Source organism: Aulostomus chinensis, chromosome 16, assembly GCF_037954235.1.
Source record: "Aulostomus chinensis isolate RoL2024-O1b breed Wild chromosome 16, RoL_Achi_v1.0, whole genome shotgun sequence".
In the NCBI taxonomy this organism is placed as follows: Eukaryota; Metazoa; Chordata; class Actinopteri; order Syngnathiformes; family Aulostomidae; genus Aulostomus; species Aulostomus chinensis.
The window spans coordinates 26,337,117-26,349,823 of NC_141335.1; the positions used below are offsets into that span (position 1 = coordinate 26,337,117).

General features: G+C 47.4%; 1 protein-coding gene across 8 annotated transcripts in view; it reads left to right on the forward strand.

The window, feature by feature from the left end:
- The first annotated feature begins 11,469 nt into the window (after positions 1 to 11,469).
- Positions 11,470 to 12,707, forward strand: part of adgrb3 (adhesion G protein-coupled receptor B3) — a 126,479-nt gene continuing 125,241 nt past the window's right edge. For 5 of the 8 annotated variants that reach the window (XM_086181109.1, XM_086181112.1, XM_086181111.1 and 2 more), the window contains exon 1: positions 11,471 to 12,099. The gene's annotated coding sequence lies outside the window, so the exon portion shown is untranslated. Of the gene's footprint in view, positions 12,100 to 12,707 lie in introns of all 8 variants that reach the window. The other 3 variants (XM_086181113.1, XM_086181115.1, XM_086181110.1) reach the window with 2 other exon arrangements.

Below are 12,707 nucleotides of genomic sequence, written 5' to 3' on the forward strand. Positions count from 1 at the left end.
AAGGAGCATCGATGCTTTGGCAGCAGCTTCTCAACAACTTGGTGCTCTGCGTGTCTCTTTATGATCTCACTCAACTGAAAATGACCTTCACGCAAACGTTTTCTCTCAGCGAGGTTTCGTCACAACTCTTCCCCGTGTCAGTGACGCAGAGGAAGTGATTCTGATTACCAAGCACCCTCCTCTGACATGTCGAGGTTACATGAGATGACAACCTCCGAGTGCAGGCTCATGTATGGAGGCAGTTGGAAGGACCTTGGCTTGACCTACTTTCAAGCCCACATTGGGTTGCTCATCTTTGCGGCAGCATGCAAGTCAGGAGGCAAAGCAACAGAGCCCTGGAATGATGACACTGGAAGGGCAATATTTCTAGCCGCCGTGTCTTGAAAGACCTTCCCTGTCTTTTGCCGTGTCATATATTTTGATGAAAGAGAAACAAGAGGATGTAAAAGACGTGTGTGTGAGAGAGAGAGTGCCGTTTAAAGGCTGTTTAGGTTATCTACATATAACAATAACCAGAGGGCACTGTTAGAGCCAAACCACTGCAAAAATGCCATTTTTTGCAGTGACAAAGGGCTCTGGCTCAAAAGGAAATGTGCTGGTCCTTGTGGTTGAAGCTCCTGGTTCCTGCTGCTGACAGACCAACGTAGAAACGTAGTCAAACAGATCAATACCATCAAGAACTGTCAACGTTCAACTGCTTCGAAGTGCATTTTTCTTTTGACTCGTCATGTTTTTTGGATTTAACTCTCAACTAGCAAATGGGCCACAGACCACCTGACCTCCTTGGCCGATTTCATTACCAGATGTAAAAATTTGGTCACAATTGTAATTATGTCTTTCTGGAGGTTCAATTGCTGGAGTCAAACTGGCCTCATTGCTGACAGATGTGAGTGAACGTGACGGTGCTGCGAGGGCTGAGCAGTCCGCAGGAGTAAATATGCACTTGTGTGCTCGGGCTTATCAGCGATATCATGAAGGGGCCGAGCAGCTCCACCAGGCAGCAGGTCGCTCTGCAGACCTGTGGACATATTTTCTGTAGCCTCTGCACATGATTGAGTCTAATTTCATAGCGGTCGGTGCTCATTGAGGGAATTTCTCTCTCCTCCTAACATCCTACCATCACCGCCGACCCTAACTCTTAGTCAGTGTTAACTCAGTGACTCCTCATGATTATAATCTGCATTTATACAAGCAGGATGTTACCACATACAAAAGCAAATCCTTTTCCTGCCAGTAAATTTGTCAAGACTCTCTCATGCCACTAGTTATGACGGTCGGAGAAGTTGTGTGGTGCAGTAATTGGCCTGTCCGGCTGTGCAGACACAGGCACGGTTCCCCATGACCATCCCTGCTGTGGAAAGCTGCTCTGTGGGCAGATGTGATCAGGGAAGGCAGTGTGTCCCTCCAGCCCAGATTGACAAGCCAGATCAGACTCAGGAGATGGATATCACAAGGGACAGCTGAGCTGCAGGAAACCAGCGGTGCAGGCAGTTTTTGGGCAGCCTCATTACAGCAGACAGGTTGATCCAGGCAACTGCTCCGCCGACAAAGTTGACTCTGAAGCTGTAATTGTGTAAAGGGTGAGGACTGCCGTTCTCTGATGTGCAAAATGACTGAACAATTAGGGTTATTTGAGCACAACAGCAGCATGCTGGGAGTCTAATGAACAATAGCTGTTTTGTCATTCTGATTGAAATGGTTCCTTTTGAAGAGTTCTCCTGCTCTTGTGATGCAGCCCATTATTTGGTGAACACGCTGGAGAAGGACCTGTACCGTCTACTGCGCAGGGTGGTGCAGTGTTGCTCTGAAGTAAATTTACTAGAAATGCTAATATTAGCTTCAGTGTAAACTGAACACCAGCAGCAGGAGCCCCACCATCGGGAGTGATCGCCCCCCCTTCACTTTGTCCATGGTGTCCAAAAACCCTGAAGTGTGCAGGATTGGAGCCGCTGGTTATGATGGGAGCAATGCAGCTGTCAGTTTTACATGTATCTCAAGACGGTGGCCAGCCCTCTGCAGCTGGATGCTGGTTCCATCCGCTCGCGGGTTCTTATCCTGAATGTGGCGTTTAAATGCAGGACCCTTATCCTGTTTTATCTTTTAAACCAATTATAGTCAGAATGTTAGGGTCCATGTAAATCCACCCTCTGAGGTGTAAAGAGACACAATATATTACACGCTGCACTTGCAAAATAAATTCCTTGATTTATGATTTCAGACAGACCACATTAGGCTGAAGTGAAACTGTAAAACAGGAAATGGAGCGTTTATTCCAACTGTACTTGTCACAATTCCCAATTAGTGTAATGAAGGAAACATCATGTCTGCAGCGTCCTCGTTCACCTCGTCGTGTAACTGTTTAACGCTTGTCCACTCCTTCACATAAAAGCACCAGATCAATGAGATCCTGGTCCGTCTGCTTTTCACGGCTTTCATGCATCACACTCACCACTGCAGGAGAATCATCCCTGAGCATTAATCTTTATTATTCAGCAGAGCCACAGTGGAATTCCAAATCACAAACCATATAGTCAAGGTCACAGTCATAACAGAAGACAGACCAAAAAAACATTTTATACAGATTAATAAATCACACATTATGCCCCCGATCAGTGTGTGAGTGGAACACTCAATATTGATGGAGCTGTCCTCAATATGACCATACTGACGACATATTTCATTCAAGCAGATTCGGTTGAAAGATCTTTGCTTTCCACTTAGTGTGTGATTTAGAGATATGAGGTGTCCAGGTAGTGTCGAGGTCTCGGGCGCTCCCAGATCCGTCGTACGGATGCAGTCGGTCACGTCTGCAGGTGGGACGCTGGGTGAGGGTCGCTATCGCCCCCCTGAAAACACAAGAATTCTGTATTGGAGATCATAATAATAAAATGAATGTAGGGTTTCAGTTGAGTCAAAGTAATCCTCTAAGTCCGACATCCCGCTCCTTCAACTCTTGTCCTGTGAGTCTGGCTCTCGAGCCTCCTGACGCTGCAGCTTTCTCAGGGAGTGCCAGCTGCCTCCCACAAGCAGGCGTCCCAGAACCTGCTGTGAGAGCACTGGTCAGTTTACTGAATGGACTCTCCCCTTGTGTGCACAGAGCATCAGTGTTGAGTCAATACTGGCCACATACACGTCCCCGAATCCCATGGAGGGAATCACAGGTGAATTTCAGAGGATGAAGGAGGAAATGTCCGGTGACCTGGGTGTGTTTTAACAAGGCTGCTTCCTGATTGAATTTTCCTTCTTTTTCCTTTTTTTAACTCAGAGTAAAAGAGTCGCTCGGTCAGTTTGCTCAGACTTTACCTTTCAGTCAAAGTGAACTCCTACCAGAGACTCCAAGCGTTGCAGTGAAAACGATGAAGCGTCTTTGCTGGCTGCATCATTAGATGCACTTGAGCGGCTGAGCCCGACACAGAACAACGATAATTCCCCCGCACCACTGAGGTCATTGCGTGCTCGGGGCGTGACATTAAATGAGGTTTGATCTTCTGCCCCCTCACATGTAAATGAGGTGGTCAGATTATTAGGAACACCTCACAGTCTAGGTCACTGCCAACTACAACCTCGCTGATACCCATGCAGTGGAGAGTCAGGTAGAATTTATAGCTGTCATTGTCCACGTCCACCCAATGAAGTGGCTGCTAAGTGTGTGTAACATCAGATACTCAGGCTGTAGACCTTTAAACTACCTGTTCGTGTGACCTGCATTGACACCCCCCGGCTGGGATGTGGCTGGACTAAAAGTTAGAAACAGTGGTGCTGGTCCTCTCGACAGCAAATGGTGAGATGCTTGAAAAGTTCCTTATCAGTTCAGTTTGAGTGATTACAAAAGAATTTCACTCTCCATTGTGTGCCAGGGAGGCTAATTATTTTATCACACAAGTTTTAATTAGCTCTATCTCAGGGATGTCCACACGGCTACAAAAGCTACAATAGACGGAGCAACCAGTGCATGTGGGCTTTTCGCAGGAGGAACCGTGCTTCACATAGACTCGTACAAAGAAAATATCAACTGTACAGGATGAATGAGGAAACGGTGCTTATGATGATGAAAAATAAAAGTCTCCGCACGACATTGTGCACTACATTCAGTGAAGCTTACAAGGGAATGCCGGTATTACTGCAGAAGCCTTCTCACAAGGAAAACGGTGGTTGCATGAATGTCTGGATTGTAAAAGATTCACTAGAATCGGATTTCTCCGAACAGTAAGCTCATAATGAAGTCAGCCATGCACCATTCAGCTCAGGCTGCTTTACACTGCAAATCACATGTATTCTACAGCAAATATTCAGAGTTAAGAGTGAGGGTAGCAGAGGTAGATTAGTGGCTCCTGGTTGAGCAGTGGGTCTAGTGAAGATGAGCCAGCTGTTAATAATGACAGCTCTCCTCAAAGCATCTCCAAAATAAAAGAGTCAGCCTCTCGATCCCACCCCTTCACTTCCTCATCACGGCGCAAAATACATTACAGAGGGGAAAATGAAGTTGTGACGGGTGATTTGTCGGACAGATAGTTTGTTATTGTGTGCATGCAGAATTGATAATTGCCAAGGTGACCTATGATCTTCTTGATTAGCAAGGACACAGCTCGGGATCCTGCTGGCTGCCGGATTCTTCCAGAGCTCTTTGTCAGCAGGATTGCGCTTTTTTCTTTTTGAAAGAATCATGCAGATATGCCTTCAGTCACTTTGGTCCAGACAGCCTTGTACCTGTGAAATTGTTAGGACTTCTTTATTCACATTTAACATTGTGCTCATCCTGCATAAATTGAAACGTCCTCCTGTCCAGGCTGCTGATACCAAAGATTTCCAGTGAGGAGTGCTTGTCAGTCCGCAGCGTGGGGGCAGTGGCTCATGGAATATTTACATAGCCAGAGAGGTGGGTTTGTGGGAGTCAAAGGCCTGGTGGTCGGAAGCACGCTCAAAGGAAATGGATAAAGGCCCAGAGGATTCATGCAGAGCAGCATTGTCTCTGACAAAAAAAAAAAAAAGAGAGAGAGACCGAAACAGGAACACTGCTGGGGAAAAATACCTTGATTTAAAATTCAGTGCTGTACCCAGGCATGGAAAAGGCAAATACAAATGTGAGCGGAATGTGAAAGCAGAGCTGCCTGCACCAGATTGGCATAGTTTAGGTCACACATGCATGACTACATTTTTTTTCCTTGAATGATAAGGACCAGTTGGAAAAAAAAAAGCTGAGCCTTATTAGCAGGTTTCCCAGCGACTTGTTTTTTCCATCATCTTCCCAAGAATGATTCCTATTATGCTCACTTTCCTACACACACACACACACACACACACGCTAAGAAACACACACCAACATACATACACACATCTGTGTGAGGACTTTGAAGACCGGCCAAAATGTCCTCAAAGACACACACACACTCACATTAAAAATGAAAGTAATGTGTTAGTATTGATACTGAGTCGTACGGTAGACGTGTAACTCTGTGGCTCTGAGATGTGGCAGATTTCAGCATCATTTCCCTAAAAAGGCGAAGGCTGAGAGGGAGAGTCCTGTGAGTACGCAGCAGGCTGGTGTGCTCCACATCAAAAGCAGCAAGTAGGGAAATCATGGAAGACGCTGATAGAAAGCACACAGAAAGAACAAGGACCAGATTGAACACTTTGATCACCTTCATTGGAACTCCTTGAGTTTATAGCTTTCATGTTATTAAATACTGCTATTTGAATGTTCCAATGAAACGCTAAATTGGGAAAACGTCTTTTTCCTCATGATTGTCTTTTCTTTGATTTACAGTTTTCTCCAGTAAATTCCAGGAATGAGATTCAGACCGACCCAAGTCCAGTGGAATTTACACCTGCTGACGCGCTCACAGGTGGCTGAAGTCCTGCCTCTTGCTCAGGAAGCAGTGTCGCACAAAACCTGCAGAACTGCAGTACAAGTCATATTGTAGTATGGTGGTACAGGCTTGGTCCGCACCTGAAAACCTCAGGAATGAATTTATCCCTCAACAAACAGGATTTGTGATTATTTCTGTCAAAGCATCCTCTTCCAGAATTATGTCAACTTGCTCAGGCAAGACTTTATTATTTTTCCTGTGATACGAAGCTCAATTGCCAAAGTTTAGAGACTTTACTGATTCGTTTACTCAACAGTGGTGCGGGTGACTGCTTGCTCATCTGTGTACCTCAAGTTATTTTACAATGATTAATTAAAGACCGCATCCACACTGTCGGAGCGCCCAGCCTCATTTTAAGCCTCATCATCTTTACTCTACATGCTCTGTTGTTGCCAGGCTGTCACAGCCAAAAACAACGATTGTGGCTGTTAAATATTAATCACACAACTCACAGCTGGATTCAGTCCTATAAACCAGCCAACCAGCATCCTCAAATAAAGCAGCACGCATGCATGGAATGCAGGTAAATGTAAGTCAAGTGATGTATGTAAAAAGTTAAGGTGAGGTTTCAGCTTTGGATGCTGCATGATGCGCCATTCGTCATAAGCTTAGTAATTTAACGTCTATATTCAGCAACACAACAGACCAGCTACCCTCAAATAAATTATCGCTCAAATAAGTAAAGAAAGGAACATGATAAAGAAAAAAGTAAGTCAAATAAGTACGCGAGATGTCATGGAAGCATGAGACTTAGTCATTAAAATGACTGAAACAGAAGAGCCACCCTCAAACAGAGGGGCGTCCAGCAGGAATCAGGTGCATCAGACAGCGTTGGTTATTGGACTGAGCCCTTTAAACTACCAGCAGGCTGCAGTCCGACTCCGGCAAAGTGTTAACCTGGACGCAGGTCTGCGGTCATCTCTGGGGCATCAGTGACCAGGCTCACGGGTGATAGGCGCTGTTTTAACAGAAGGGTGAACGGAAGCCACTGCAGTGGATAAATGAGCTCCTCTCGCCCCAGCAAGGCATCTGAGCACTGGCTGACTTTCAGATCTCCCTGATCACTGTGAAGATGCTGCAGGGTCAGTCACAGCTCCATTTAGAGTGGATGCAGCTTGGAGGCGGAACCTTGGCCTAATGGCTCTGCGTGGGACGCTTCAAGACTGGGCCTGTGTGGTGGAGGGGAGGGCATGCAAGTGCAGTGTGTCAGGACATCAACATTCACCTCATTAATCAAGCAAGGTCACTCAGCGTTTGAGTTTACTGTTGAAGGAGCACGAGGAGCTGGACAGAGTCTGGATGCAATTGAAATGTAGTTTCCTTTGGAGTGCATTCATGTTTTCATTTTTCAGGGTCATTTCATGTTTCATTGACAATGAAACAAGCATTTAAACAGATCCACAAAAGCAAAAGGATTTTTAAGACTGACAAATCTCTACAATACTTTTGAAGTCACTCTTTTCTTCCAAGGCACTCAGACTGAAGAAATATGGTAGCAAATGCAAATACATATGTTAGCATTTTCCACGTTCCTGATGCGAAACATTTATTCATGTATTTGCATTTTGATTTGAAAGAAACTTTATGAAATTAATTTAAATTCTGTTTGGGCTTCCAGTGCAAACAACAGGCTAAATAATGTGCAGATATTGATGAGCTAATTGATCAAGTGTGCCGGAGTCAAAAAGCTCATATTCCACACTTGCCATGTCGTTGAGAAGCATCGATTGCAGGTACAGTGTGTGTTCAAAGAGCCTCGACTATGCATCTTTTTGACAGACATTGATTATCACACACAGTTAACATACACTTCCCTTTGTGCTGGCTGGAGGTGTTTATGATTGCCATACAAGAAGTGCAAGAACTGCCCTCAGCACTTAACCTCGTCTCAGCCACAGCACTCGGCAATTTCTGTAGCAGTTTTTAATTAAATATGAAGAAAAATGGGAAAACAGCCCTTGACGGGATGCAAGGAAAGTGCCCACACTTTAATTTGTTAATAGAGTGGTACATCATTAGTGTAATGATGGAACAGAGCCATGCCATGGTGAACCATGCGCATGAAGAACATCACCACCAGCATGAATCCATCATGCAGACGGTTGATGAGCGTGATGGAGGACTTGAACTCAACAGATGTGTTCACGGACTCCTCCTATTTACCCTGCTGTTGTGAGAGTGATTGTACATTTCTGTTCTGTTTGGTCTGTTGGAGCCTTTGTTCTATTATTCCTACAGGAGCCTCCCGCCTTTGTAAACAAGAATTTGTTCTTGGTGAGTCTACCATGTGCTAACATAACGTTAGCTTAGCACTGCTAACCGTAGCATCCAGGCTTCCAGCATCATCAGAGGGTTCATTAGTGAAGATGATCTTGATGAACTGAACCTGGAAGATCATCAACTTTTGTTCACCAGAGCTGATTTACTGATTCAATCACCACAATCACATGGAGCGATCCTATTGGCTGCTGGGGGAGGAGCCAGGAGATGACCACTTCCTGTTGGGACTACAAACATACCTCATCCCTGACATGACTACTTCCTGTTGGTGGAGGCACCAGGAGATGACCACTTCTTGTTGGTGGAGGCACCAGGAGATGACCACTTCCTGTTGGTGGAGGCACCAGGAGATGACCACTTCCTGTTGGTGGAGGCACCAGGAGATGACCACTTCCAGTTGGACTACAAACACACCTTATGTGCTTGTGGCACTGTTCCTATAAGCGATCAGAGGTGTGTATGTTTTATTTTTATATGCTAAAAGCAGGGCCATTCACCAGCGGAAACGGCTGTGAATTCACATGCTTACATGCTGCATGTTAGCATGTTCACAAGTCGTTTAACAGGCAGGTTAGCTTGCAGCCATTAGCTCGTTAGCACTAGACATGGATGGAGATGTCAGTTTTCAGGTACTTGATCCTCATCTAAAGCGCTGGATGAATTTACGTTTTGAATGGATGATAAAGGACAAGTAAAGAGATTATGGTTTGTCTTTAGGCAGCCATGATTGTCTGGAATTTGTCTGCAAATGCAAATATCATTTCATAGTAAGGATAACCAAAGTTAGTGGGATCCATCGTGTGAGGATCAGGAATGCCACACAATGTTACCTGGAAATCCGTTCAACTGCTGTTGAGATGGGTGCCGTAGTGAGCTGACAGACGGGGTGACATTGCCATTTTTAGAGGTGCGACTGCAGGGTGACACCCTTGAGCACACTTGCTTATGTGCTACTACAACACACCACTTCTGCATGACAATTTGCTGGTGAAAAAAGTAGCACGGTGGGCTATAAAAATACTGCCAGAACTGACATCTGTGAATAGAAATGTACAATTTATTTCTTGACAAATGGTGTGATAATTTATTCCGGAGCAACATGGACGACAAATTGGACTCCCAGGAGAAAAGCCATCCTTTCAGGCATCCTCATTTGGTTTTCCTGCAAGTCACCTGAGAACCCTCCAGGGAGGAGCCCATTATCACGGTGTTCAGACAAATGCAACACGTGGACTTGCTGGTGCGGGGCTGGAAGTCTGAATGGACTCACTGGTGTCTGGAGGGTTACGCCAGTGTGTGTTCACCTGGATGCGCTACACAAAAACACAACACTCCTCATTTCTCAGTGAGAGTTCATTTTTTCTCAAAGCCGTCATAACGATTCATAAAGGGTGGTTTATTTCAATAGGCTGCTGTTTATTGTGGGAGGTATTTTAATGGGCGGGAATGCAATAAAGCAGCCCTGATATCACACAGATGCTCCGTTTGTCTGTTTGCTATCCGTGTGTGCAGCCGTGTGCACATGCAGGCTCAGTGGCACACACAAACAGGAGCAGGTGATAATAGGGCTGTTCTATAAGCGAGGCCATGAATAATTCAAAAACTGCACGCTCAAACGGATGCTTGAGTTGACAGAATAGTATGACAGATTCTGCAACTATTAAAGGAGAAAGTATAACAAGTATTTTCCAGCGTCTGGTTGGGTGGATTGACCTGCTGTGTGTGCTCTGTGACTGAATGCAATATTTAGATATCCAGTACATTTAAAAGGCTGTTTGTGCACAGATTTTGGATTTGAAGCTTTGGGGAATTACACAAACACAACAGACCACGTGATGCAATTCATGTTTATTATTTTTCCCTCTTTAAAACCACTGGGGGGATAAATCTTTAATAGGCTACAGCACATTGTCCTTAGTGCCCACCACTCAAGCAGGAACCTGTCTTTCTTATTTGGTTTCATGTTGGAGCCTTTCCTACGATTAGCGTGAGTTTCCTCCACACTGACCAGGCTGGAAGTGTCCTTCAGGGGAGCGTGATGGCATCCGTCCTGAAACTTTGGCAACTGGCCTCCTCGTGATTTAGTGGAGAGATACTCCTTCGATAAGTCTTTGTGGGAATTTCCTCCACCTCTTTGTCTACTGAGCCAACACTTCAATATGGCCGTTGAAAATGGGCTGGCTGGAGCCCCGGTGTTCCACTGGCTTCTAGAAAGCTGCCGCAGTCGCAGGCCAGAGTGACCAACTGTGCTCTGCGCCTCCAGTCTCCTTTATAAGTTTGGCAGCGGAGGAGAGTGTTGTAAACGCTGCATGCTACATGATGTTGGGGACATGGACCCGTTAGGTTGCTGTGGCTGAAAACTCCACACTGAAAGTTGCTGCCGACTCTCCATGCAGCATCTGGAACGTTCAGTCAAGGCCTGCAAGACGCTAATGAGTTTACTCTGCACAGCGGAACCATGGGAGCAGCTGACCCTCCCCAAAAAGAGGCAGAAAGTGAAATCATTCGGGGAACAATAACCTCGCCGACGAGCCAGTCTCCCTCACTCAATATGCACATCTTTCTACATATGCAAATGAAGTGGGCTCCAATATGTGTGAAGGTCAAGCACATTAATTTCTCATTCATTAACTTCTTTAAATGCATGAAGCTTGTTGGGCTATGGAGCCCGCGCTTTATGTGTGCCTAATAAAAAATGACCCACCTGTCTGAAGAAAGAAGGCACAGCCCATCCAGGGTGGGAGGAAGCCGGCGGGTGTCAGATGACCGAGGATCTCTTCATCTCCCGTCCGTTACGCTCCCGTTCCTCCCGTGAGTCCAGCCAATGGGCATCGACGACTGCTGCAGAGCCGCTGGGGCTGCGTCCTCCTGCAGGGCGGCTGCTGACGGACGGCGGAGGGGGACATCAGTGTCCTTACCTGTGAGGGTTTGACACAAAAGAGAAACGAACCGTTCAGAGCAGCACTGAGAGCTGAGCTGCCCGGGCCAACTTCCCGGGCCCCGCTGAACTTGATGGAGCAGCTGCAGGGTTCAGCCCGGAACCACAGGAAGAACCGAACCCGCTGCAGGTCCTGCGTTCTGGTCTCACTTTAACCTCCCGCACTCCACTTCCCACTGAGAAGAAAACGAAATAAAGATCCACAATTTACTCCTGTTTTTTTAGATGCTGCTGCAGCAAAGTGAGCCGCGGCGAGTGAGAGGGTCCAGTTCAGGGGGGAACCCTTAGACCGGAGTACAGGGAGGCTGCGTTAGAAAAAAAGAAGGGGAGGAGGAGGAGGAGGAGGGCATGGAAGAAGTGGTGGTGGTGGCAGACGCAGCAGCAGCAGCAGCAGTGAGAAGAGTACGTACGTGCTTTATCTGTGCGCCGGACGGAGTGTGACGTGATATTGCAGCCTGCTGCCGGAGCCGCGCGAGCAGCGAGTCCAGCGCGTCTCTCCTCCGTCTGCTGGAACTCACGGCCCCGACATCTCACGTCCACCCACCGCGGACCTGCTTTTTGATGTGTGTGTGCGTGTGTGTGCTCCCCGTGTTTTTTGCCTTGAGGTGGAGGGGGCGGCGTGCCGGTGGATTGATGGTAACACTGTAAGAACTGCGCTCTCCTGCTCATCACTCCAAGAATCGCTCTCGCGCTTTCTGCCCGTTTCACTCTCTCTTTTTTTCGGTGGCTCTCTCTCGCGCGCGTGTGTGTGTGCGTGTGTCTGTACGTGTGCGCGTGCGTGTATGTGTGTGTGTGTTGTTGCGCTTCGTTTTGATGGGAAAAACCCAGAAGAGGACCGGGGGATGTGAGCGGACGGACGGGAGTGTGACGCGTCTCACCAGCAGCCTCTGAACCGTCTTGTTGCTCCGGACCTCCAGCACGCGGACGAGGCGCCTGCGACGGCTGCACGAGCTGCTCACCAAGGATGTGGTCAAGTACTATGTTGGGAAAATAGCCATAGCTCCGCGGTGTAAGGTAAGACCCGCCGCCCCCCTCCCGGTGAGCTGCTGCATGGAGCCGCCGGGGAGAAGCTCGTTTCATGTGTCTGTCAGTTAAAGTTTGGTCGCCTGTTCGATCCCCGTCCTGCCCCCCGCCGCGGCGGCTGCGGAGCTCGCGCCTGTTCTCACGTCAGTCCGGGGGGCTTTAACAGACGGTTCTAAGGGCTCTTTACGAACGCAAACCAGCGTAAAGTGGCGGGAGTGAGACGAGCGTCTGCGTCCGGACCGGGTCGCCCTTAGGAGCCGCGCGGCAGCGAAACCGCCTGAGGAGCGAGTTCTGCCTCCAGAATACTGATCCCTGTCTTTTTTTTGGGGGGGGGGGGGATCTATGGATTCATCTGCTTCTCTCGAACTGATGCACATGCGGTTATGTAACGCGTCTGACGCGCGTGGCGCACAGGTTGATCGTCTGAGGAGGGAAGTTGAGATGACGGCAGCTTCTTTCTTTCTTTCTTTCTTTCTCTCTTTCTCTTTCTTTTTTTGCTCTGCATCTCCAGCCTTGGAATTTGTCCGCCTACACGCACATGCACGCACAGTTAGAGACACACGCGCAAGCACGCACGCGCAGGCTCTGCTGTGACACCG